Below are 26,377 nucleotides of genomic sequence, written 5' to 3' on the forward strand. Positions count from 1 at the left end.
CACACATATATTTAGATTCAGTTATACATAACATATTGTATACAATTATATAAACTTTAAAACAAACAAACAAAAACTATTGGGTCTAATTTTTTTTTTTAAAAAAAAGGGAAAAAACCCAATTGAGTCTATGGAATAGTTATTCTTCAAAATGGAGCACATAACTGGTAAGTATATTTCATTTGCAGGCAATCCACTGCATTAAGAGAAATGAAAATTAGTCTTTTTCAGGGGAGTTCTTGACTTGTTATTTCTCTGGGGGCCTTTAAACTTCATTTGTCCCCTTTAGATGAAGGAAAGTGAAAGCTGATTTCAATATGCCATCATGACTCTGTTGCCAAAAGCAGAGAAATGTGGCCCACAAAAAACCAGAGTCCCGGGTAAGTCATTCTCCAGTGAACAGGAAAGAGGCTGAAATTGGTCAGCTGTACAAAAGTCCAATACATCAGACCTCCCTTACATGTATTCCAGAATTTCTGTCTCAGGTCCTGAAACATGTCATCCTTTCCCTGGAGAATACTCATACTAGCATAAAAGGCAGAGATGGCCAACCAGCCCTCTGAGTGCCATGTCACACAGCACCTTGGCCTGGACGGCGCACAGTGGACAGCTAGGAAGCGGACACTCCAGCAGTCACAACTGTATGTAGTTGAAGTTCTCCTGGAAGGCCACGGCCACACCGGCCACGTGCTGCCTATGCCGCCAGTCTGAGGGGTTGCCCTGCAGCTGCCACTGCAGTGCATCGCCAGCCAAGAAGAGCTGGGTGTAGAGCAGCACGTTCATGGGCCAAGGGTAGCGCCGGGCGCCGTTGAGTGAAGGCCCTGGGTGCCCATCAGCGGCTGCCAGCTCCAGGGCCACGTCCTCTGCACCCTGCCTGTACCCACGGGTCTTTGATGGAAACTTGAAAGATGGCTTAGTCTCGTTTAAAAAAAAAAAAAAAAAAACCTGGAGTTCCCGTCGTGACTCAGCAGAAATGAATCCAACTAGGAACCATGAGGTAGCAGGTTCGATCCCTGGCCTCACCAGCGTTGCGGTGAGCTGTGGTGTAGGTCATAGATGCGGCTTGGATCTAGTGTTGCTGTGGCTCTGGCGTAGACTGGCAGCAACAGCTCCAATTCGACCCCTAGCCTGGGAACCTCCATATGCCGCAAGTGTGGCCCTAAAAGACCAAAAAATAAAAATAAAAAATAAAACCTAGAAACTCTCACTTAAGGTAAATTAATTCTGTAGATGTACATTCTCAGCTACTTTTATCCATTATATTTACTTTTAAGACAATGACCTTTCCCCATCCTTATTTGCAATTCTGAGAGCACCTTTTTATAAGTCATCTTTCCTCCTTTTTAATAAGGTGCTGATTGATTTACTAGATTGGAAGAGAAGCATACATTAACAGGAGGTTCTGTCAATAAAATTTTTGAAGCTTGAACCAGGTGAACCCCTAAAGTTCCTGAGATTCATGAAGATTCTATGATTAATATAGAATGGGCTTGGCTCCCTGAAACATTTCTCTTTGCCCCTGTCACCAAGGAGGACACAGATTGAACCAGGCCAGGTTGATTTCCACTTAAGAATAATTTGAACTGGAGTTCCCATTGTGGCTCAGCGTAAATGAACCTGACTAGTATCCACGAGGATGAGTTTCCATCCCTGGCCACTCTTAGTGGGTTAAGGATCCTGCATTGCTGTGGCTGTGGCTGGCAGCTGCAGCTCTGATTGGACCCCTAGCCTAGAACTTCTACATGCCACAGGTGCAGCCTTAAAAAGAAAGGAAAAAAAAAAGAATAAATTTGAACTATGTGAAAAGCTCCTCATTTTATAAGACAAGCCTTCCTATGACCTTGAAACACTGACACTATGAAAAAACTTTAAAATTGGATCTATTTTGTGCACTGTGACAGGTCTGTTAGCTCAGATTCTATATACATCAGTAGCTGAAGGTAGGTAAACAGCAGTAGCCCTTATTTGGTGGATTGATTTCAACATGGGAGAAAGTCTCTAGTCAGACCAAAAAGATTTGAGCTCCACCCTGCCCCCACCCCCACCCCTTTTCCTTCTTTCTTTCCTTCTTTCCTTCCTTCCTTCCTTCCTTCCTTCCTTCCTTCCTTCCTTCCTTCCTTCCTTCTTCCTTCCTTCCTTCCTTCCTTCCTTCCTTCCTTCCTTCCTTCCTTCCTTCCTTCCTTCCTTCCTTCCTTCCTTCCTTTCTGGCCAGCAGCATGCAGCTGCTTGATGTGGGATCTCAGTTCCCAGACCAGGGGTTGAACCTTAGCTGCAGCAGTAAAAGCAGAGTCCTAACCTCTAGGCCACCAAGGAACCCCCTCCACCCTGCCCTTTGATACTTTTAAATAGTTACTTGTATGAACACACTAATGGCACACCAATCCAATTTGCAGATGATAAGCTGGAAAGAAAGCTAGTACAATTGGATGACATTTAGGATTCAAAATAAGCTGGACAGGAATTCCCTGTGGCTCAGAGGGTTAAGAATCTAAATAATATCCATGAGGATGCTGGTTCTATCCCTGGCCTTGCTCAGTGGGTTAAAGGATCTGTCATTGCCAAAAGCTGCAGTGTAGGTCACAGACGCAGCTCGGATCTGGCGTTGCTGTGGCGTAGGCTGGCAGCTGCAGCTCTGATTTGACCCCTAGCCTGGAAACTTCCATATGCTGCAGGTGCAGCCCTAAAAAAGACAAAAAAAGGAGGGGCTGGGCACGCAGGAATAATAGACTAAATTTAACAAGTTGAAAAGAAGGAGATCAACTTAAAAACTTGTACTGGGTCCTAAAACACAACTGTACAAGTAACAAAGGGATGAACACAGCAGCAGAGTTAGGGATTTCAACTAGGCTCAACATAAGTGAATAGGGCTATTGATGTGATTGTCAAAAAAGAAAAAGAAAAGAAAAGAAAAAAGCTAAATTAATCTTGGTCTGTGTGAGTTGTAGAATAGGATCTAGAACAAAAAATCTGACATATTCCCCTGAAGCGATCAGAAAACTACTTGAAATAGTACATTTCATTCTAGGTGCCAATCTTTAAAGAGAGATTTTTTTGTTGTCTTTTATTTTTGTGTTTTTCCAGGGCCGCACCCACGGCATATGGAGGTTCCCAGGCTAGCGGTCCAATCGGAGCTACAGCTGCCGGCCTATGCCACAGCCACAGCAACACCAGATCCGAGCCACATCTGTGACCTACACCACAGCTCACGGCAATGCTGGATCCTTAATCCACTGAGCAAGGCCAGGGATCAAACCCGCAACCTCATGGTTCCTAGTCGGATTCGTTAACCACTGAGCCACGATGGGAACTCCTAAAGAGAGATATTAATGAACTGAAGTATGAACAGAACAGAATAAACAGAAAGATGAACAGATGTTAAAACTCTGCCATGAGAATAATGGCAGTAAAGGAACTGCAGGGGGTTAGCGCTAGAAGACAAGACATAGTAGAGGAAATCAGTGACTACTGTTTTCAAATATAAAGGGTTGTCAATTATCAGAGCTGCCCAACAATGGAAGAGACTATCTCTAGAGGAATAAATATCCTCAAATAATAATGGTAGGTTTAAGCACAAACTTGGACAATCATTTGGTGTGGATAGAGAAATTCAAAAGCTGGGAAAATCCCTAGATCTCTCTGCTAAAAAAACCCAAAAGCCATGACACTCCAGTAGTAACAGGGATACCTAGCACCCAGATCTTAATTTCTGAATATCATTCCTCATTTAAGAGAGCCAAAGCTCCTTGGAGAAGTAGCTGATTCCAGGGCTACATGAGGGAGAAATATAAGCCTGGAATATTCTTGTTGTCCCAGAAAGTAAGGAAGTGCTAAAGAAATGGTGAGGAAATGTAAATGGACACAGAAATCAGCTTGAAAGGGCTCCCACTGGCCAAATCTGGACCATTTTAGGCATTGAACTGAAAGAGAGTAAAACATTATAACCTGTGCAAGAAATAAGAATCCGGAGCTCCCGTCTTGGCTCAGCAGAAGTGAAACTGACTAGCATCCATGAGGACACAGGTTTAGTCCCTGGCCTTGCTCAGTGGGTTAAGGATCTGATATTGCCATCAGCTGTGGTGCAGGTCGCAGACATGGCTCAGATCTGGGGTTGCTGTGGCTGTGGCTGGCAGCTGTAGCCCCAATTAGACCCCAATTAGCTTGGGAACTTCTATGTGCCACAGGTGCAGACCTACAAAGCAAAAAAAAAAAAAAAAATCATAGTAATAACAGATTCAGGCACATATAATCAATGAATGTTAAAAACTACTGGGTGAAAGTTTGATGAGGAACAAAACATTTTTACACTCTCAAATTATATTCCCACAAATTGTGTATTAATTACAAAGGGCAAAATAGCAAATTTACAATGGAAAAACCTGACAGATTTCACTTTAACCAAATAGCCAAACTTAACATCAGCGATCGTGGGACAAACTGACATCATGTACCTCCTGTTGTAATGCACTGAGAATATACCACTTCTGCAATACTCCTTAAAAATGCATGACCTGAAGTTAATCATTAAGAAGCATCAGACTGGAGTTCCTGTTGTGGCTCAGTGGTTAACGAATCTGACTTGGAACCATGAGGTTGCAGGTTCGATCTCTGGCCTCGCTCAGTGGGTTAAGGCTCCAGCATTGCCATGAGCTGTGGTGCAGGTCACAGACGCAGCTCATATCCCACATTGCTGTGGCTCTGGTGTAGGCCGGTGGCTACAGCTCTGATTGGACCGCTAGCCTGGGAACCTCCATATGCCACAGGATGCGGCCCTAGAAAAGGCAAAAAGACAAAAAAAAAAAGCATCAGACTAAGGAGAAAACAGGAGCATTATACAAAGTAACTGTCCTAAACTTTCCAAAAATGACAACATAATGAAAGAAAAGAAGACTGAGGAAACATTTCAGATTAAAGGAGAATGAAGTGACATGACAAATGAATTCAATAAATAATACTGGGTTATAATCTGGACTGGGGGAATATTGCTATAAAGGACATTACTGAGACAAGTAAAATCTGAATATGGACAGTAATAATATTGTATCAATGTTAATTTTTCAGATTTTGATCATTATTAACCTGTGGTTTTGTAAGAGAATGTCTCTGTTCTTAGGAAAGAAATCCTTAGGATGTAGGAGCACAGGAAATTTGACTGAAAATTACTCAAAGTGATTCAAAAAATAGAGATGGAGCTAAAATATGAAAGCAAATGTGTTTGTGATGATTGTTGTACACCTATAAATGTAGTAAAATTCATTAAGTAATAAAAAAAGCCAATGCGGCAACATGTTAAAAATGTATGAATCTGGAGTTCCCGTCATGGCTCAGTGGTTAACAGATCTGACTAGCATCCATGAGGGTAAAGGTTCAATCCCTGGCCTCGCTCAGTGGGTTAAGGATCTGACGTTGCCATGAGCTGTGGTGTAGGTTGCAGACATGGCTTGGATCCTATGTCGTTGTGGCTATGGCACAGGCCATAGGCTGCAGCTCCAATTCTACCACTAGCCTGGGAATCTCCTAGCCTCGGGTGTGGCTCTAAAAGGGAAAATAAATAAACAAATAAACAATTTAAAAAGTTTACGAATCTGGGTAAAGAGTATATGGAAGTTCTTGGTACTATTCTTCCAACTTTAAGTTTGAAATTATTTTAAATGATACTATTTAAAAGCTTTGAATGATTTTTTAAGAGAAAACCATTCTACATGTTCTCTAAAGTTCTACAAAGACTAACAGCAGGAGCCAAATTCTAAAACCAAAGATTTTAGCAAAAGATACAATAATATTTTTTTTAAAAAAAATTGTAGTTGATTTACAACATTATATTTGCTTCAGGTGTACAACATAGTGACTCAAAAATTATATAGATTATACTCCATTTATAGTTATTATAAAATTGGCTATATTCCCTGTGCTGTACAATACAACACTGTAGCTTTCCCTCTTCCTACTGGTAACCACTAATTTGTTCTCTATATCTGTGAGTCTATTTGTTTCATTATATTCATTTGTTTAAGAGCAAACATAAAAGTGATAACATACAGTATTTGTCTTTCTATCTCTGACTTATTTTCGCTAAACATAATACCCTCCAGGTCCATCCACGTTGTTGCAAATGGCAAAATTTCATTCTTTTTTATGGCTAAGTAGTATTCCATTATATATGTATATAATGTGGCTGCACCAATTGACATTTCCATCAAGAGTGTAGTAAGATATCTTTTCTCCACATCCTTGCCAACATTTATTATTTGTGGCCTTTTTGATGATAGCCATTCTAAAAGGTATGAGATGATATCTCATTGTGGTTTTGATTTGCATTTCTCTGATAATTAGCAATGTTGAGCCTCATGTGCTTGTTGGCCATCTGAAGGTCTTTGGAAAAATGTCTATCTAAGCCTTCTGCCTATTTTTTAAATCATTTTTATATTGAGTTACATGAGCTGTTTAGATATTTTGGATTTTTAACCCTTTATTGGCCATATTATATGCAAATACTTTATCCCACTTGGTTGTCTTCATTTTGTCAATGGTTTCCCTTGCTGTGCAAAAGCTTTTAAGCTTAATTAGGTCCCATTTGTTTATTTTTGCTTGTTTCCTTTGCCTTAGGAGACATATCCATAAGAATATTGCTACTATTTCTCTCAAAGAGTGTTCTGCCTATGTTTTCTTATTTATTTATTTATTTATTTATTTATTTATTTATTTATTTATTGTCTGTTTAGGGCCACATGTGCAGCATATGGAAATTCCCAGGCTAGGGGTAGAATCGGAGCTGTAGCTGCCAATCTATGCCACAGCCACAGCAACATGGAATCCAAGCTGCATCTGCAACCTACACCGCAGCTCACCACAATGCGGGATCCTTAACCCACTGAGCGAGGCCAGGGATTGAACCTGTGTCCTCATGGATACTAGTTGGTTTGTTTCCACTGAACCATGATGGGAACTTCCTGCTTGTGTTTTCTTCTAGAAATGTTATGGTTCTGGCCTTACATTTAGGTCATTAATCCATTTTGAGTTTATTTTTGTGTGTGGTATGAGAAAATGTTCTGATTTCATTCTTTTACATGTAGCTATCCAGTTTTCCCAGCATCACTTACGGAAGAAATTGCCTTTTCCGTCATTATATATTCTTGCCTACCTTGTCATAGATTAATTAATTGTAAGTGCATAAGTTTATTTCCGGGCTCTCTATTCTGTTCTATTGATCTACGTGTCTGTTTTTGTACCAAGAAATCAGTGAGCATGATATATCCAGCTTTGTTCTTTTTCTCGACGTTGCTTTGACTATTTGGGGTCTTTTCAAACTTCCATATAAATTTTAGGCTTATTTGTTCTAGTTCTGTGCAAAATGTCATGAGTATTTCTAAAGGGATTGATGATTTTAGGTAGATTATTTTAGGTAGTATGGCCATTTAAACAATATTAATACTTCCAATCCATGAAGATGGGCTATCTTTCCATTCTTTGTATCATTTTCAGTTCCCTTCATCAGTGTTTTATAGTTTCCAGAATATAGATTTTTAACTTCCTTGGTTAAGTTTACTCTTAGTTATTTTATTCTTTTTGATGTGATTTTAAACAGGATTATTTTCTTGCATTCATTATAAGTGTATAGAAAAGCAACAGATTTCTGTATATTAATTTTGTATCCTGCAACTTTATTGAATTCATTTATTAGTTCTAATAGTTTTCTGATGGAGACTTTAGGGTCTTCTATATATAGTATCATGCCATTTGTAAATAGTGAGAATTTTACCTCTTCCCTTCCAGTTTTTTTTTATTATAGTTGATTTACAATGTTTCATCAAGTTCTGTTGTACAGCAAAGTGACCCAATCACACACATTTCCCTGTGCTGTATAATTGGGCCCCATTGCCCATTCATTCCAAATATAAGAGTTTGCATCCAAAAAAAACCCCAAAATGCCCATCCATGCCACTCCCTCCTCTTACCCCTGGAGAACCCCAAGTCTGCTCTTCTTGGCCATGATCTCTTTGTTTGTTTTAGATAGGATCATCTGTTCCATACTTAGATTCCACAATAAGTGATATCATATGGTATTTGTCTTTCTCTTTCTAACTTAACTTCATTTAATATGAGAATCTCTAGTTACATCCATGTTGTTGCAAATGGCATTAGTTTGTCTTTTTTATGGCTAACATTCCATTGTATATATGTACCACATCTTCTTAATCCATTCATTTGTCAATGGACATTTAGGTTGTTTCCATGTCTTGTCTATTGTGAACAGTGCTGCTATGAACATGGGGGTGCATGTATCTTTTTCTTTTTCTTTCTTTTTTCTTTTTTTTTTTGCTTTTTAGGGCCACACTCATGGCATATGAAAGTTCCCAGGCTAGGGGTCGAATAGGAGCTGTAGCAGCCAGCCTATATCACAGCCACAGCAACCTGGGATCCGAGCTGCATCTGTGACCTACACCACAGCTCATGACACCAGATCCCCAACCCACTGAGCAAGGCCAGGGATCGAACCTACATCCTCATGGATACTAGTCGGATTCGTTTCCATTGTGCCATAGCAGGAACTCCACTTGTATCTTTTTCAATGAAAGTTTTGTCCGGATATATGCCCAGCAGTGGAATTGATAGATTATACAGTAGTTCTATATTTAGTTTTCTGAGGTACCTCCATACCGTTTTCCATAGTGGTTGTACCAATTACATTCCCACCAACAGTGCAGGAGGGAAATTTTTCTTCATGCCCTCTCCAGCATTTGTTATTTGCTGACTTGTTAATGATGGCCATTCTGACTGGTGTGAGGTGGTACCTCATTGTAGTTTTGATTTGCATTTCTCTAATAATGAGCGATGTTGAGCATTTATTCATTCATATGCCGGTTGGCTATTTGTATGTCTTCTTTGGAGAAATATCTATTTAGGTCTTCTGCCCATTTTTCAATTGGGTGTGTGTTTTTTTGTTGTTGAGTTGCGTGAGTTGTTTGTATATTTTGGAAATTAGGCCCTTGTTTGGTGCATCATTGGCAAAGATTTTCTCCCATTCTGTGGGCCATCTTCTCATATTTTTGTCTTTTTGTCTTTTTTTGGGGGGGGGCACACCTTCAGCATATGGAGGTTCCCAGGCTAGGGGTCGAATCAGACCTGTTAGCCACTGGCCTAAACCATAGCTACAGCAATCCTGGATCTGAGCCACGTCTGAGACCAACACTACAGCTCATGCAACACCAGATCCTTAACCCACTGAGCAAGGTCAGGAATCGAACTTGCATCCTCATGGATACTAGTCAGATTTGTTACCACTGAGCCATGACAAGAACTTCATCTTTTCATATTTTTAGTGGTTTCCTTTGCTGTGCAAAAGCTTTTGAGTTCGATTAGGTCCCACTGGTTTATCTGTGTCTTTATTGTCATTATTCTAGGAGGTGGATCAAACAAGATGTTGCTGTGATTTACGTCAAAGAGCATTCGACCTACGTTTTCCTCTAGGAGTTTTACAGCATCTGGCCTTATGTTTAGGTCTTTAATCCATTTTGAGTTTATTTTTGTATACGGTGTTAGATAGTATTCCACTTTCATCCCTTTACATGTAGCTTTCTAGTTTTCCCAGCACCATTCATTGAAGAGACTATCTTTCTTCCACTGTATGTCCTGTCCTCCTTTGTCATAGATTAGTTGCCCATAGGTATTTGGGTTTATTTCTGGGTTTTCTATCCCAGTTCCATTTGTCTATATTTCTATTTTTGGAGCAGTACCATATTCTTTTGATGACTGTAGCTTTGTAGTATTGTCTAAAGTCAGGAAGCTTGATTCCTCCATTTTCATTTTTCTTTTTCAATATTGCTTTGGCTTTTTGGGGTCTCTTGAGTTTCCATACAAATTTTAAAATATTCTGTTCTAGTTCTGTGAAGAATGTCTTTGATAATTTGATAGGGATTGCATTGAATCTGAGGTCGCCTAGGGTAGTATAGTTATTTTGACAATATTGACTCTTTCAATCAAAGAGCATGGTATATCTTTCCATCTGTTTGTGTCATCTTGGATTTCTTTCATCAATGTTTTATAGGTTTCAGAGCACAGGTCTTTTGTCTCTGTAGGTAGGTTTATTCCTAGGTATTTCATTTTTTTGATGCAGTTGTAAATGGGATGGTTTCTCTGGTTTCTCTTTCTGATCTTTCATTATTAGTATAAAGAAATGCAATTGATTTCTGTGATTAATTTTGTAGCCTACAACTTCGCCTGATGGGTTCTAATGGTTTTCTGGTGCTGTCTTCCCTTCCAATTTAGATGCCTCTTATTTCTTTGTCTTGTCCGATTGCTGTGGCTAGGATTTCCAATACTGTGTTAAATAGACATGGTAAGAGTGGGCATCCTTGTCTTGTTCCTAATTTAAAAGGAAAAGCTTTCAGCTTTTCATCATCAAGTATGACCTAGCTGTGGGTATTTCATATATGGCCTTTATCATGTTGAGATTTGTTCCCTCTATATCTACTTTGATGAGAGTTTTTATTATGAATAGATGTTAAATTTTGTCAAATGCTTTTTCTGCATCTGTTGAGATGATCTTGTGATTTTTATCCTTACTTTTATTTATTTATTTATTTATTTATTTTTATTATTTTCCCACTGTACAGCAAGGGGGACAGGTTATCCTTACATGTATACATTACAATTACATTTTTTCCCCCACCCTTTGTTCTGTTGCAACATGAGTATCTAGACAAAGTTCTCAATGCTATTCAGCAGGATCTCCTTGTAAATCTATTCTAAGTTGTGTCTGATAAGCCCAAGCTCCCGATCCCTCCCACTCCCTCCCCCTCCCCCTCCCATCAGGCAGCCACAAGTCTCTTCTCCAAGTCCATGATTTTCTTTTCTGAGGAGATGTTCATTTGTGCTGGATATTAGATTCCAGTTATAAATGATATCATATGGTATTTGTCTTTGTCTTTCTGGCTCATTTCACTCAGTATGAGATTCTCTAGTTCCATCCATGGTGCTGCAAATGGCATTATGCCATTCTTTTTTATGGCTGAGTAGGATTCCATTGTGTATATATACCACCTCTTCCGAATCCAATCATCTGTTGATGGACATTTGGGTTGTTTCCATGTCCTGGCTATTGTGAATAGTGCTGCAATGAACATGCAGGTGCATGTGTCTCTTTATCCTTCCTTTTATTAATGCAGTGTGTCACATTGACTGATTTGCAAATGTGGAACCATCCTTGCATCCCTGAAATAGATCCCACTTGTTCATGGTGTATGACCCTTTTTATATATTGTTGAATTCAGTTTGCTATTGTTGAGGATTTTTACATCTATATTCATCAGAGATACCGGACTGTAATTTCTTCTTTTGTAGTATCTTTGTCTGGTTTTAGTATCAGGATAATGGTGGCCTTGTAGAATGAATCTGGGAGTGTTCCATCCTCTTCAATTTTTTGGGAAGTATGAAAAGGATAGAATTCTTTATATGCTTGTTAGCACTCCCCTGTGAAGTCATCTGGCTCTGGACTTTTGTTTACTGGGAGTTTTTTTTTTTAATTACAAACTCAATTTCACTACTAGTGATTGGTCTGTTCAGTGTCTATTTCTTCCTGATTCAGTCTTGGAAGATTGTATGTTTCTAGAAATTTATCTATTTCTTCTAGATTGTCCATTTCGTTGGCATATTAATTGTAGTGTTTTCTTAGGATTTTTGTATCTCTTCTCAGATGTAGTGCAGGGTCCTAGCCATCTACAATCCCACAACTGCACACTCTCCTCAGAAACAGCAGCTCTCACTCTAGTGGAGAGCTACAGTGGGGCAAGAGGGGCCATAGTGGATGCTTGGCATGGGCCAGAGCACCAATTGAGGTGGTTGCGGGATACTGGCCAGAGTCCCAGGCAGATTCAACCTGCTTCCTCTGCCTTGTTTTGGGAGTAAGCAAGTGGTGTATGCATGCTTTTCAGGGCCACAATCTAGTTTTCTTAGAGCTCTCCTGTTAGTCCCACTAGTTTTTAAACCAGATGAGAGGACTTGTCTTCTGAGTGTTGGACCCCAGGACCATGGTGCCCAATATAAACCATTCACTCAGAATTCCCATCGTGGCTCAGCAGTTAGCGAACCCAGCTAGCATCCATGAGGATATGGGTTTGATCCCTGGCCTCACTCAGTGGGTTAAGGATCCAGCATTGCCGTGATCTGTGGTGTGGGTCACAGACATGGCTCAGATCCTGTGTTGCTATGGCTGTGGTATAGGCTGGGGGCTGGAGCTCCAATTTCTCTAAAACAACAAAGAGACCAAAAAATTTTTAAAAGTGAAAATGAATAAACCACTCACTCCCCAGGGAAGATCTCTAAGCCCATGTAATCCCTCTCCTCTTCTATATCCCCTCCTAGGTATGCAGGTTCAACTAGATCACTTCTCCCTTTCTATCCAACTTTGTTTGGATCTTTCTTTACAGCCTTGGTTGTAGAATAGGCTTTCTGCCTTTCTCCAGTTTGTTTACAGTTAAAATTTCTCCAAATGTAGATGTGTTTTTTAACATGTTTGTGGGGATAGGTGAGCTTAGCATCCTCCTACCCCACCATTTTGATCTCCTCCCCAAAGAGACTATAATCTTATAAAGAATTTTTTACAAGACTTAAAAAACTTAGTAAAAGACTAGAAATAGTCTTTATTTAAGAGAAATAACATAGTATTTTGTGTCACATAGGCCAGGATTCAAATCTGTGCTCTGCCACTTATTATTTGCATGATTTTGGGCAAATTGCTTCCCTTTGCTCAGCCTCAATTTCCTCATGATATAAAGACAATACCACTTACTTTTATAGTTACACATGTGCAAACACACACACACACACCCCTAACATATAAAGAGCTTTTATAAATCATTACAAATCAATATGAAAATGATGAAATTACCCCCCCAATAGAGAAATGGGCAAAGGATAAGAACAGGCAATTCATGAAAAATTGTATAAGATAAATCAATAAATACAGTTTGTGAAAATGTGTTTAACTGCACCACAAGTCAAAGACATGCCAATAAAACTGAAATATATTTTTTAACCTATAAGGCTTGCAAGGAATAAAAACACTGATGAAAATATGAGAAAATGTACTACTGGTGATAATGCAAACTGGTACAAAATTTCTAGAAGGCATTTGATAACATTCATTAAAAGTGATCTAGAAACTTCTACACTGAAAGTTGCAAAACTATCTTAAGAGAAATTTTAAAGGTCTAAATAAATGGATATACCATGTTCCTAGAATGGAAGACTCAGTATTGTTAAGGTGTCAAATCTTCCCAAATTCATCTATAGATTTAATAAAATTGTAATTATAATCTTGCCAGATTTTTAAATAGAAATTGACAAGCTAATTTTATTTTTATTTATTTATTTTATGGCCGCATCCATGGCATATGGAAGTTCCCAGGCCAGGGCTTGAATCTGAGCTGCAGCTGCCACCCTATACTGCAACTGGATCCTTATCCCACTGAGCTGGGCCAGGGATGGAAAATGCCGCCACAGCAAGCAGCACTGCGATAGTCAGATTCTTAAAATACTGCACCACAGTGAGAACTCTGACAAGCTGATTTTAAAAGGTATGCAGAGGAGTTTCCTTAGTGGTGCTGCAGGTTAAAGATTCGGCATTGTCACTGCTGTGGCTTGCGTCACAGCTGTGGTGAAGGTTTGATCCCTGGCCCTGTGACATCATTAGTCATTAGGGAAATGCACATGAAAACTACAATGAGATATTACTATACATGAAAATGGCCAAAATTTAAGGCTGACCATATTAAGTGTTGGAGAGGATAAAGAGGTAGTGGAATTGTTATACACTATCAATGTGAATTTAAAATGGTACAACCGGAGGAGAGGACAAGATGGCGGAGGAGTAGGGGGACACGCTCGCCCTCTCCCACAAACACAACAAAAAAAGCACATCTACAGAATAAATGACTCGCACAGAACAGCAACCAATCGCTGGCAGAGGAACCTAAACTCCAGTAACGGCAAGAAGTTCGTGACATTACTGGGCAGAACGGGAGAAAAGAGGAGAGTGAGAGAAGGTGAATCCGAGCGGGACGGGCGCTCCCGAAAGGGAACTGCGGAGGAGAAAGGGATCCCGCACCCTGGAAAGTCACCTACACGGGGGAAAGATCAAACGAACCGGAGGAATCTCCAGATGCAGAGAAGAGTGTAGCAGTAAGTTGGAGTACGGAAAAGCCGATCAAGAACCGAACGGACCATCTGAACTACGGGCACAGTCACCAAAAATTGAGGCGCCTGGGTGGGGGCTGGGCACCGAGACCTCGGCTCCAGAGGTTAGTCCCCGGGAAAGGGACGGGGGACGCCTGGGTGGGGGCTGGACACCGAGACCTCGGCTCCAGAGGTTAGACCCCGAGAACGGGCTGGGGGGGGGGGGCGGGGCGGAGCGGAAACTGCTTGGGAGGTCTAGAAACCATTTGACGGGGCAGAGACTGCCTGGGAGACTAGAAAACAAAGCTGTTGCAGAGGAAGGGAGCAATACTCTAGGGGCGGGGAAGTGGAAAGCCGCATCAGAGGGAACCTGGGAGAAGAGCCTGGTCTGTGCCCGTGCTGGGGAGGGGAGAGAAGAAGGGGTGGGTCCCCATAGAATACCCCCCACGCCACAGCAAGCTTACAGGCCCACTAGCTAGCTGAAAGCTGTGCTTCCCAGTGCATCCCCTCCCCCCACCCCCGCCACCCCCTACGCTCTCGCGGAACCTGGGGCTGCCTGCCATCCAGGAGGGCTGGCCTCAACAATTGCCTGAAGCCTACCACAGCAGGGGCTGTCCCTGCACAGGCCTGCTTGCCCTTTGGAGGGGCTACACTTCCGCAGAGCAGCACCAAACACCACCAGCCCCCGAGAAAAGGCCTGCAGCCCAGAAAAGCTAGAACAAGCCTAGCCAGGCCGTGAATAGATCTGCCTAATTCTCGGACGGTTGTTCTGAGTCGAGCTGCCCTGGGGAGGAGCCTCTTAGATTTCCAGTGGCCCTACTACCCGCCCAAGCCCCCAGGGGATGCCAAGCTCTAGAGGATCAGCTGCATAGGACTGCCAGCTCCAGGCAGGACCCCCTGCAGCACAGAAAAGCTGCAACAAGCCTGGCTGAGTCGGGAAAAGATCTCAGACGGTTTTTCTGAGTCAGGCTGCCCTGGGGAGGAGCCTCTTGGGTCTCCAACGGACCTGCTACCTGCCCAAGACCCCAGGGGGTGCCGAGACCTAGTGGACCAGCTGCATAGGACTGCCAGCTCCAGGCAGGACCCCCTGCAGCCCATTAAAGCTGCAACAAGCCTGGCTGAGTCAGGAAAAGATCTCAGATGGTTTTTCTGAGTTGGGCTGCCCTGGGGAGGAGCCTCTTGGGTTTCCAGTGGCCCTGCTACCCGCCCAAGCCCCCAGGGGGTGCCCTAGTGGATCAGCTGCATAGGACTGCCAGCTCCAGGCAGGACCCCCTGCAGCACAGAAAAGCTGCAACAAGCCTGGCTGAGTCGGGAAAAGATCTCAGACGGTTTTTCTGAGTCAGGCTGCCCCGGGGAGGAGCCTCTTGGGTTCCCAACGGCCCTGCTACCTGCCCAAGACCCCAGGGGGTGCCGAGACCTAGTGGACCAGCTGCACAGGACTGCCAGCTCCAGGCAGGACCCCCTGCAGCCCATTAAAGCTGCAACAAGCCTGGCCAAGTCAGGAAAAGATCTCAGACGGTCTTTCTGTGTTGGGCTGACCTGAGGAGGAGCCTCTTGGGTCTCCAACGGCCTTGCTACCCGCCCAAGCCCCCAGGGGGTGCCCCACTCCTGCAGAATATCTGCTAAGCACCACCAGCCCCCTGGAAGAGCACCTGCAGCCCAGAAAAGCTGAAACAAGCTTGGCCAGACTGTGGAAAGATTCGCCTACATTCGCAGGCCGTCCTTCTGAGTTGGGCTGCCCTAGGGAAGAGCCTCTTAGGTTCTCAGTGACCCAGATAGCTGCTCCAGCCCCCAGGGGGTGCTGCACTCCTGAGGAACAGCTGCCCAACACCACCAACCCCCTGCAAGAACCCCACAGCCTAAAAACACCAGAGCAAGCTCTGCATGACCAAGTGAAATCTGCTACCATCGTGGTGTGGACCTCCTAGTCCTGTCTGCCCTCAGGAAGTCCTCCTTTGCTTCAAAGAAACCCTGTTAGCCCCATCAACACTCCAGAAAAGCCACACTGCCTCAAAAAAGATTGACCAACAACGCCAGCCCTCAGGAAATATTCCACGGCAGTGACAAGGCAAACACTGCCCGATAACAGAGAGTACAACTCCCTCAGGAGAAAGAAAACAACAAGCAAGATGAAGAAGCAGAGAAACCACCCCCAGTCAAACCAACAGGAGAACTCACCTCAAACAGTCAACAATGAAACAGATCTCGGCAGTCTGACAGACCTGGAGTTCAAAAGAGAAATAGTGAAAATACTGAAGGAATTAAGAGAAGATATGAACAGTAATGCAGATACCCTCAGAAAGGAACTAGAAAATATAAGGAGGAGCCAAGAAAAACTAGAACATTCATTTGCAGAGATGCAAACTGAACTAAGGGCAGTAAAAACCAGAATGAATAATGCAGAAGAACGAATCAGTGATATGGAAGATAGAATAATAGAAATCACTCAATCCGGTCAACAGACAGAGAAAACCAAATCAAAAACTGGAAAGCATATAAGAGACCTATGGGATAATATAAAGTGGGCCAATCTACGCATAATAGGAATTCCAGAAGAAGTAGAAAAGATAAGGGGATGGAAAATATATTTGAAGAATTATCGATGGAAACTTCCCAAATCTAAAGGATACCGGGTTCAAGATACAAGAAGCACAGAGGGCCCAAACAAACGGAACCCAAACAGACCCACACCAAGACACATCATAATAAAAATGGCAAAAGTGTGATAAAGAGAGGATCCTAAAGGCAGCAAGAGAAAAACAGAATGTTACCTACAAGGGAACCCCCATAAGAATATCAGCGATTTCTCTACAGAAACACTACAGGCCAGGAGGGAATGGCAAGAGATATTTAAAGTGCTAAGGGAAAAAATATGCAACCTAGAATACTCTATCCAGCACGAATATCATTTAAAATAGAAGGGGAAATAAAATTTTTTTCAACAAACAAAAACTTAAAGAATACAGCAACACAAAACCCAGGTTAAAGAAAATATTGGAAGGCTTCTCTAAACAAAAAGAAAGGAAGGAAAGGGAAGAAAAAAGAAAAGAAAAAAAAAAAAGAAGAAGAGGATAAACTAGGACTGAGGAAACCGAAATCAGGAGCAGTCACTCAAAAAGCCAGCATACAGATTTAATCATGAACATGCTTCAAAAAAATAAATTAAAAAGAAAAAAAGAAAAAAGAGTCATCAAAACCAAAATGTGGGCAAGGGATGTTAGGAGTAAATAACCCTTTTGTTTGTTTGTTTGTATGTTTCTTCTTAATTTTAATATAGTAATGAAGGGTTTGAACTTACAGGACCATCAGGCTAAAACACATAATTATGGGAAGGGGTAGCATACTTAAAAAACAGGGCAACCACAGCCAAAAGCAAATATTGCATTTGCAAAAAATGAAAAAAAATACACTAAGCAGATAATAACAGGAGACCATCCAACCAAAAAAAAAAAAAAAAAAGAAAGAAAGGAAGAATGGAGAACCATAGAATCAACTGGAACACGAGGTTCAAATGGCAATAAATAATCATCTATCAATTATCACCTTAAATGTCAATGGACTGAACGCCCCAATCAAAGACACAGAGTGGCTGAGTGGATAAAAAGGCAAAAACCTTCAATATGCTGCCTACAAGAAACTCACCTTAGGACAAAAGATACAATAGATTGAAAGTGAAAGGGTGGGGGAAAATATTTCACGCCAATAGACATGACAGAAAAAGCAGGAGTGCAACGTCATATCAGACAAAAATAGACTTATTAAAAACAAAAGACATAAAGAAAGACAAGAAGGACACTACTTAATGATTAAGGGATCCATCCAAGGAGAGGATGTTACTATCGTCAAAATATATGCCCCAAATACAGGAGCACCCAGCTACATACAACAAATATTAACAGCACATAAAGGGAGATAGTTGATGAGAATACAATCATAGTAGGAGACCTTAATACCCCCCTCACATCAATGGACAGATCCTCTAGACAGAAAAACCAATAAAGCAACAGAGATCCTAAAGGAAACAATAGAAGTTAGACTTAATTGATATCTTCAGGACACTACATCCAAAAAAAAGCAGAATACACATTCTTCTCAAATGCTCATGGAACATCTCAAGAATCGACCACATATTGGGACACAAAGCTAATCTCAATAAATTTAGGAGCATAGAAATATATCAAGTATCTCTCTGCCACAACGCCATGAAATTAGAAACCAACCATGGGAAAAGGAAAGAGAAAAACCTACTGCATGGAGACTAAACCAACATGCTACTAAAAAACCAATGGGTCAATGAGGAAATCAAGAAGGAAATTAAAAACTAACTTGAGACAATGATAATGAAGACACAATCTCTCAAAATCTATGGGATGCTGCAAAAGCAGTGCTCAGAGGGAAATTTATACCATAACGGCCTTTCTCAAAAAAAGAAGAAAGAAGATCCCAAATGGACAATTAAACCTCCACCTAAATGAATTAGAAAAAGAAGAACAAAAAAGGCCTAAAGTCAGCAGAAGGAAGGAAATATAAAGATCAAAGAAGAAATCAATAAAAGAGAGACTCAAAAAACAATAGAGAAAATTAATAAAACCAAGAGCTGGTTCTTGGAAAAGGTGAACAAAATTGCAAACCCCTGGCCAGACTCACTAAAAAGAGGAGAGAAAGAACCCAAATAACCAAAATTAGAAATGAAAAAGGAGAAATCAACAACAGATATACAGCAGAAATACAAAAAAACCATAAGAGAATACTATGAACACTAACGGCAACAAGTTGGACAATCTGGAAGAAATGGACAATTTCTAGAATCTTACAGCTGCCAAAACTGAATCAAGTAGAAACAAACCAACTGAACAGACTGATCACTAGAAATGAAATTGAAGACGTCATAAAATCACTCCATACAAAATAAAAGTCCAGGAACCAGATGGCTTCACAGTGAATTCTATCAAACATATACAGAGGAATTGGTGCCCATCCTCGTAAAATCTTTCAAAAGTTGAAGAAGAAGGAATACTCCCAAGACACTTCTATGATGCCACCATAGCCCTCATTCCAAAACCAGACAGAGATAACCACCAAAAAAAGAAACTATCGCCCAATATCATTGATGAATATAGATGCAAAAATATCAACAAAATTTAGCCAACCGAATCCAACGAATACCAAAAAAATTATACACCATGACCAGGTTGGGTTTCATCCCACGTTCACAAGGATGGTTCACATACGCAAATCAATCAGCACAACCACCACATTAACAAAAAAAAAAAATCAAAAATCATATGATCATCTCAATAGGCGCAGAAAAAGCATTTGACAAGTCAACATCCATCAATGATCAAGACCCTCGCCAAAGTGGGTATAGAGGAACATTCCTGAATATAATCAAAGCCATTTATGGAAACCCACAGCAAAATATAATCCTCAATGGGGGAAAAACTGAAAGCCTTCTCACTCAAATCTGGAACAAGACAGGGATGCCCACTCTCACCATGCTCTTCAACATAGTTTTGGAAGTCCTGGCCACAGCAATTAGACACACAAAAGAAATAAAAGGCATCCATATAGGAAGAGAAGAGATCAAACTGTCACTGTATGCAGATGACATGATACTATACATAGAAAACCCGAAGGACTCAACCCCAAAACTACTTGAACTGATTAATAAATTCAGCAAAGTAGCAGGATATAAGATTAACATTCAGAAGTCAGGTGCATTTCTGTATACCAGCAATGAAATATTAGAAAAGGAATACAAAAATATGATACCTTTTAAAATTGCGCCTCACAAAATCAAATACCTCAGAATACACCTGACCAAGGAGGTAAAGGACCTATATGCTGAGAACTATAAAACTTTCATCAAAGAAATCAAAGAAGATGTAAAGAAATGGAAAGATATTCCATGTTCATGGATTGGAAAAATCAATATTGTAAAAATGGCCATACTACCCAAAGCAATCTACAGATTCAATGCAATCCCTATCAAATTACCCAGGACATTTTTCACAGAACTAGAACAAACAATCCAAACATTTATGTGGAACCACAAAAGACCCAGAATCGCCAAAGCAATCCTGAGAAACAAAAACCAAGCAGGAGGCATAACTCTCCCAGACTTCAAGAAATACTACAAAGCCACAGTCATCAAAACAGTGTGGTACTGGTATCAAAACAGACAGACAGACCAATGGAACAGAATAGAGAATCCGGAAATAAACCCTGACACCTATGGTCCATCAATCTTTGACAAGGGAGGCAAGAACATAAAATGGGAAACCTGGACAGCTGCATGCAAAGCAATGAAACTAGAACACACCCTCACACCATGCACAAAAATAAACTCCAAGTGGCTGAAAGACTTAAATATACGACAGGACACCATCAAACTCCTAGAAGAAAACATAGGCAAAACACTCTCTGACATCAACATCATGAATATTTTCTCAGGTCAGTCTCCCAAAGCAATAGAAATTAGAGCAAAAATAAACCCATGGGACCTCATCAAACTGAAAAGCTTTTGCACAGCAAAGGAAACCCAAAAGAAAACAAAAAGACAACTTACAGAATGGGAGAAAACAGTTTCAAATGATGCAACCGACAAGGGCTTAATCTCTAGAATATATAAACAACTTATACAACCCAACAGCAAAAAAACCAACCAATCAATGGAAAAATGGGCAAAAGACCTGAATAGACATTTCTACAAAGAAGATATATAGATGGCCAACAAACACATGAAAAAATGCTCAACATCGCTGATTATAAGAGAAATGCAAATCAAAACTACCATGAGATATCACCTCACACCAGTCAGAATGGCCATCATTAATAAATCCACAAATAACAAGTGCCGGAGGGGGTGTGGAGAAAAGGGAACCCTCCTGCACTGTTGGTGGGAATGTAAACTGGTCCAGCCACTATGGAGAACAGTTTGGAGATACCTTAGAAATCTATCCATAGAACTTCCATATGACCCCGCAATCCCACTCTTGGGCATCTATCCGGACAAAACTCTACTTAAAAGAGACACATGCACCCGCATGTTCATTGCAGCACTATTCACAATAGCCAGGACATGGAAACAACCCAAATGTCCATCAACAGATGATTGGATTCGGAAGAGGTGGTATATATACACAATGGAATCCTACTCAGCCATAAAAAAGAATGGCATAATGCCATTTGCAGCACCATGGATGGAACTAGAGACTCTCATACTGAGTGAAATGAGCCAGAAAGACAAAGACAAATACCATATGATATCATTTATAACTGGAATCTAATATCCAGCACAAATGAACATCTCCTCAGAAAAGAAAATCATGGACTTGGAGAAGAGACTTGTGGCTGCCTGATGGGAGGGGGAGGGGGAGGGAGTGGGAGGGATCGGGAGCTTGGGCTTATCAGACACAACTTAGAATAGATTTACAAGGAGATCCTGCTGAATAGCATTGAGAACTTTGTCTAGATACTCATGTTGCAACAGAACAAAGGGTGGGGGAAAAAATGTAATTGTAATGTATACATGTAAGGATAACCTGACCCCCTTGCTGTACAGTGGGAAAATAAAAAAAATTATATAAATAAATAAAATAAAATAAAATAAAATGGTACAACCAGAGTTCCCATCATGGCTTAGCAGGAACGAATCTGACTAGGATCCATGAGTACACAGGTTCGATCCCTGGCCTCTTGTGGGGGGTTAAGGATCTGGCTGTGGTGTAGGCTGGTGGCTAGAGCTCCAATTTGAACCCTAACCTGAGAACTTCCATATACCATGGATGCAGCCCTAAAAAGCAAAAAATAAAATAATAATAAAAAATAAAATGGTACAACCACTTAAGAGAATTGTTTTGAAATATTATAAATTTTTTATTCAAGTATAGTTGATTTGCAATGTTTCTTCAATTTCTATTGTACTATTTAAATCTACATCAGCCCTATAGTTTATAAATGCTACTTCCAGATACCAAAAAGAAAAAAAAACAAGCAAACCAAGCAAACAAAGGCATACATTTACAAAAAGATTTGTACTAGAGTGTCTACTGCAGCTTCAGTCATAACTGCTAAAAAATGTAAGCAATTCAAATGCACATCAATAATAGAAAGGACAAACTGTGGTAAATTCATGCAATGGAATACCACTCAATAATGAAAAGGAGAAAACTTGATATGCACAATTAACATGGGAAAATTTCAGAAACGTGCTGAGCAAAATAAGCATTACACAAAAATTGTTCCTTAGAAGCTACAGATTTCGAAGTAAATGTTGGTTAATAAATGCATTAACAAGTAATATAGTTACTTTAAGGAGAGAACCAGACAAATACACAAAGATGCATAGGTAAGAATGTTCATTTCAGAAGCTTACAATAGCAAAGGAAAAAAACCCTGAAAACAATCTAAATGTCTATTAAGAGAAAAATTAAATAAAATTGTTACATCCATAAAATGGAATGCTTCATGGCCATTTTTAAAAATTTTATTGCAGTATAGCTGACTTACAATGTTGTATTAATTTCAGATGTACAGCAAAGTAAGTTATACATGTATGTATATCCATTCTTTTTTCCCACATAGGATTTTACAGAACATTGTGTAGACCTCCTTGTGCTATCAGTAGGTCCTCGTTAGTTTTCTATTTTATGTATAGTGGTGTGTATATGTTAATCCTATCCTCCCTATTTATCCCCCCCCACACCTGGTTTCCCCTTTGGTAACTATAAGTTTGATTTTGAAATCTTTGAGTTTGTTTTATGAATAAGTTCTTTTGTATCATTTTTATTAGATTCCACATATAAGTGATATCACATGATATGTCTTTCTTTGACTCACTTCTCTTAGTATGATAATTTCTAAGTCTATCCATGTTCCTGCAAATGGCATTATATCATTCTTTTTGATGGTTGAGTAATATTCCATTGTATATATGGGGAGTTCCCTTCATGGCTCAGCAGTTAATGAACCTAACTAGGATCCATGAGGACGCAGGTTTGATCCCTGGCCTCGTTCAATGGGTTAAGGATCCAGCATTGCCATGAGCTGTGGTATAGTTTGCAGATGTGGCTCAGATCCCGTGTTGCTGTGGCTATGGCATAGGCTGACAGTTGTAGCTCCAATTCGACCCCTAGCTTGGGAATTTCTACATGCCATGAATGCGGCCCTAAAAAGCAAGAAAAAAAAATTCCATTGTATACATGTACCACATATTTATCCATTCATCTGTTGATGGACATTTAGATTTTTTTCCATGTCTTGGCTATTGTAAATAGTGCTGCTATGAACACAGGGATACATGTATCTTTTTGAATTATGGTTTTTTCCAGATAGATGCTCAGGAGTGGGATTGCTGGATCAAATGGTAACTGTATCCTTAGTTTTATAATGAACTTCCATATTGTTTTTCATAGCGGCTGTACCAACTTATCATGTTGGCAAGGATAAAAATGATTGATAATTCCCAATATTGACAAGTATGTGGGGAAAACATCCTGAAAGGTACTCATACCCTATTAGTAAAGAGTATAAAATCATAGAATCTAGAAGACTATATGACTGTAATTAAAATTCTAAATGTGCACACCATTTCACACAGCAATACATTTCTAAAACTTTATCCTACAGAAATACTCACAATAGGCACATAGATATGTGTACAAAGAATGTAGCACTACTTGTAAGAGTCAAACATTAGAACAACTCAAATATCTATCAGTGGATTTGACTAAATAAAATGATGGTTCATGTATACAATGGAACACTATGTGGTTATTAAAATTAATTAGTTGCATAGAATCAGAAAGTAGGATGGTGGTTACTAGCAGCTGAGGTGTGGGGAAAGAAGAGATATCTTTTTTTGTATCAAAGGGTACAAACTTTCAGTCAGATAAATATGTTCATGGTTGGGAGTTCCTGTCATGGCAGAGTGGTTAACAAATCCGACTAGGAACCATGAGGTTGAGGGTTCGGTCCCTGCCCTTGCTTAGTGGGTTAAAGATCCGTTGCCGTGAACTGTGGTGTAGGTCGCAGACGCAGCTTGGATCCTGTGTTGCTGTGGCTCTGGCGTAGGCCGGGGGCTACAGCTCCAATTCGACCCCTAGCCTGGGAACCTCCATATGCCACGAGAGCAGCCCAAAGAAATAGCAAAAAGACAAACAAAAAACAAAAAACAAAAAAAATTAATTAAAAAAAATAAGTTCATGGCGACTGTAGTTAATAACAATGTAGTATATTGCTAAGAGAGTAGATCTCCTCAAGTATTCTCACCACACACACAAAAAGGTAACTATGGGTTGTATGTTAATTAGTTTTGTTGTGGTAATCATATCACAATGTATACACATATATCAAAACATCACATTTTAGGAGTTCCCGTTGTGGCTCAGCAATAACAAACTCGACTAGTATCCATGAGGATGTGAATTTGATCCCTGGTCCTGCTCAGTGGGTTAAGGATCCGGCATTGCCATTAGCTGTGGTGTAGGTCACAGATGTGGCTTGGATCCAGCAGTGCTGTGGCTCTGCCTTAGACCAGCAGCTGCAGCTCCGATTCAACCACTAGCCTGGGAACTTCCATATGCTGCAAGAGCAGCCCTAAAAAGAAAAAAAAAGTCACATTTTATACCTTAAATATATACAATTTTACTCATCTAAATAAATAAAAATATTTTAAATGAATGAGTTAAGACCCTGAAGAGCCAAAGCAGTCTTGAGAGAGTGCTGAATCCTAACCACCAGATTCCAAGGGAGTGTCAAAGCAGTCTTGAGGAGTTCCCGTCGTGGTGCAGAGGTTAACAAATCCGACTAGGAACCATGAGGTTGCGGGTTCGGTCCCTGCCCTTGCTCAGTGGGTTAGCGATCCGGCGTTGCCGTGAGCTGTGGTGTAGGTTGCAGACACGGCTCGGATCCCAAGTTGCTGTGGCTCTGGCGTAGGCTGGTGGCTACAGCTCCAATTCGACCCCTAGCCTGGGAACCTCCATATGCTGCGGGAGCAGCCCAAGGAAATAGCAGAAAGACAGAAAAAAAAAAAAAAGCAGTATTGAGAAAGAAGACTAAAGGCATCACATTCCCTAATTTCAAATGATATTACAAAGCTACGGTGCTCAAACAAGTATGGTACTGGCATAAAAACAGACACATAGGATCGATGGAACAGAACAGAAAGCCCAGACATTAAACTCATGCATATATGGTAAATTAATCTATGACAAAAGGGTCAAGAATCTATACTTGAGGAAGGGCAGTCTCTTTAATAAATGGGGCTGGGGAAACTGGACACCTACATGTAAAAGAGTGAAATTACAGAACACTCTCCAATACCATATACAAAAATAAACTCAAAATCGATTAAAGAGCTAAATATAAGACCAGATACTATAAAACTCCTAGAGGAAGACATAGGTGATAAGCTCTTTGACATGGATCTTGGTAATGATTTTTTGGATTTGACAACAAAAGCAAAGACGACAAAAGCAAAAATAAACATGTGGGACTATCTAAAAAGCTTCTGCACAGCAAAGGAAACTATCAACAAAACAAAAAGGTAACCTAATGAATGGAAGAAAATATGTGTAGCTCATATATCTACTAAGAGATTAATATCCAAAATAAAGAACTCGTACACTCAATAGTAAAAAAAAAAAAAAAAATCTGATTAAAAAAGGGGCAGAGGATCTGAATAGACATTTTTTCAAAGAAGACATCCAAATGGCCAACAGGTACATGAAAAGGTGCTCAACATCACTAATCATCAGGGAAATGAAAATCAAAACCACAATAAAATATTACCTCACATCTGTTAGAATGATTATTATAAAAAACACAAGAAAGAGCAAGGGTTGGCAAGGACGTGGAGAAAAGGGAAGCCTTGTGCGCCATTGGTGAGAATGTAAATTGGTGCAGCCACTATGGAAAACAATATGTAGGTTCCTCAAAAATTTTAAATATAACTACTATATGGTCCAGCAATTTCACTTTATTTTTTGTTGTTGTTGTTGTTGTTGCTATTTCTTGGGCCGCTCCCGCGGCATATGGAGGTTCCCAGGCTAGGGGTCGAATTGGAGCTGTAGCCACCAGCCTACGCCAGAGCCACAGCAACTCGGGATCCGAGCCGCGTCTGCAACCTACACCACAGCTCACGGCAACGCCGGATCGTTAACTCACTGAGCAAGGGCGGGGGCCGAACCCGCAACCTCATGGTTCC

General features: G+C 40.5%; 1 pseudogene; it reads right to left on the minus strand.

Annotated features, from left to right (window-relative positions):
- Positions 1-247: 247 nt before the first annotated feature.
- Positions 248-26,377, minus strand: part of LOC125118042 (mpv17-like protein) — a 41,127-nt pseudogene continuing 14,997 nt past the window's right edge.

The sequence above is a fragment of the Phacochoerus africanus genome, chromosome X, assembly GCF_016906955.1.
Source record: "Phacochoerus africanus isolate WHEZ1 chromosome X, ROS_Pafr_v1, whole genome shotgun sequence".
NCBI classification, from domain to species: domain Eukaryota; kingdom Metazoa; phylum Chordata; class Mammalia; order Artiodactyla; family Suidae; genus Phacochoerus; species Phacochoerus africanus.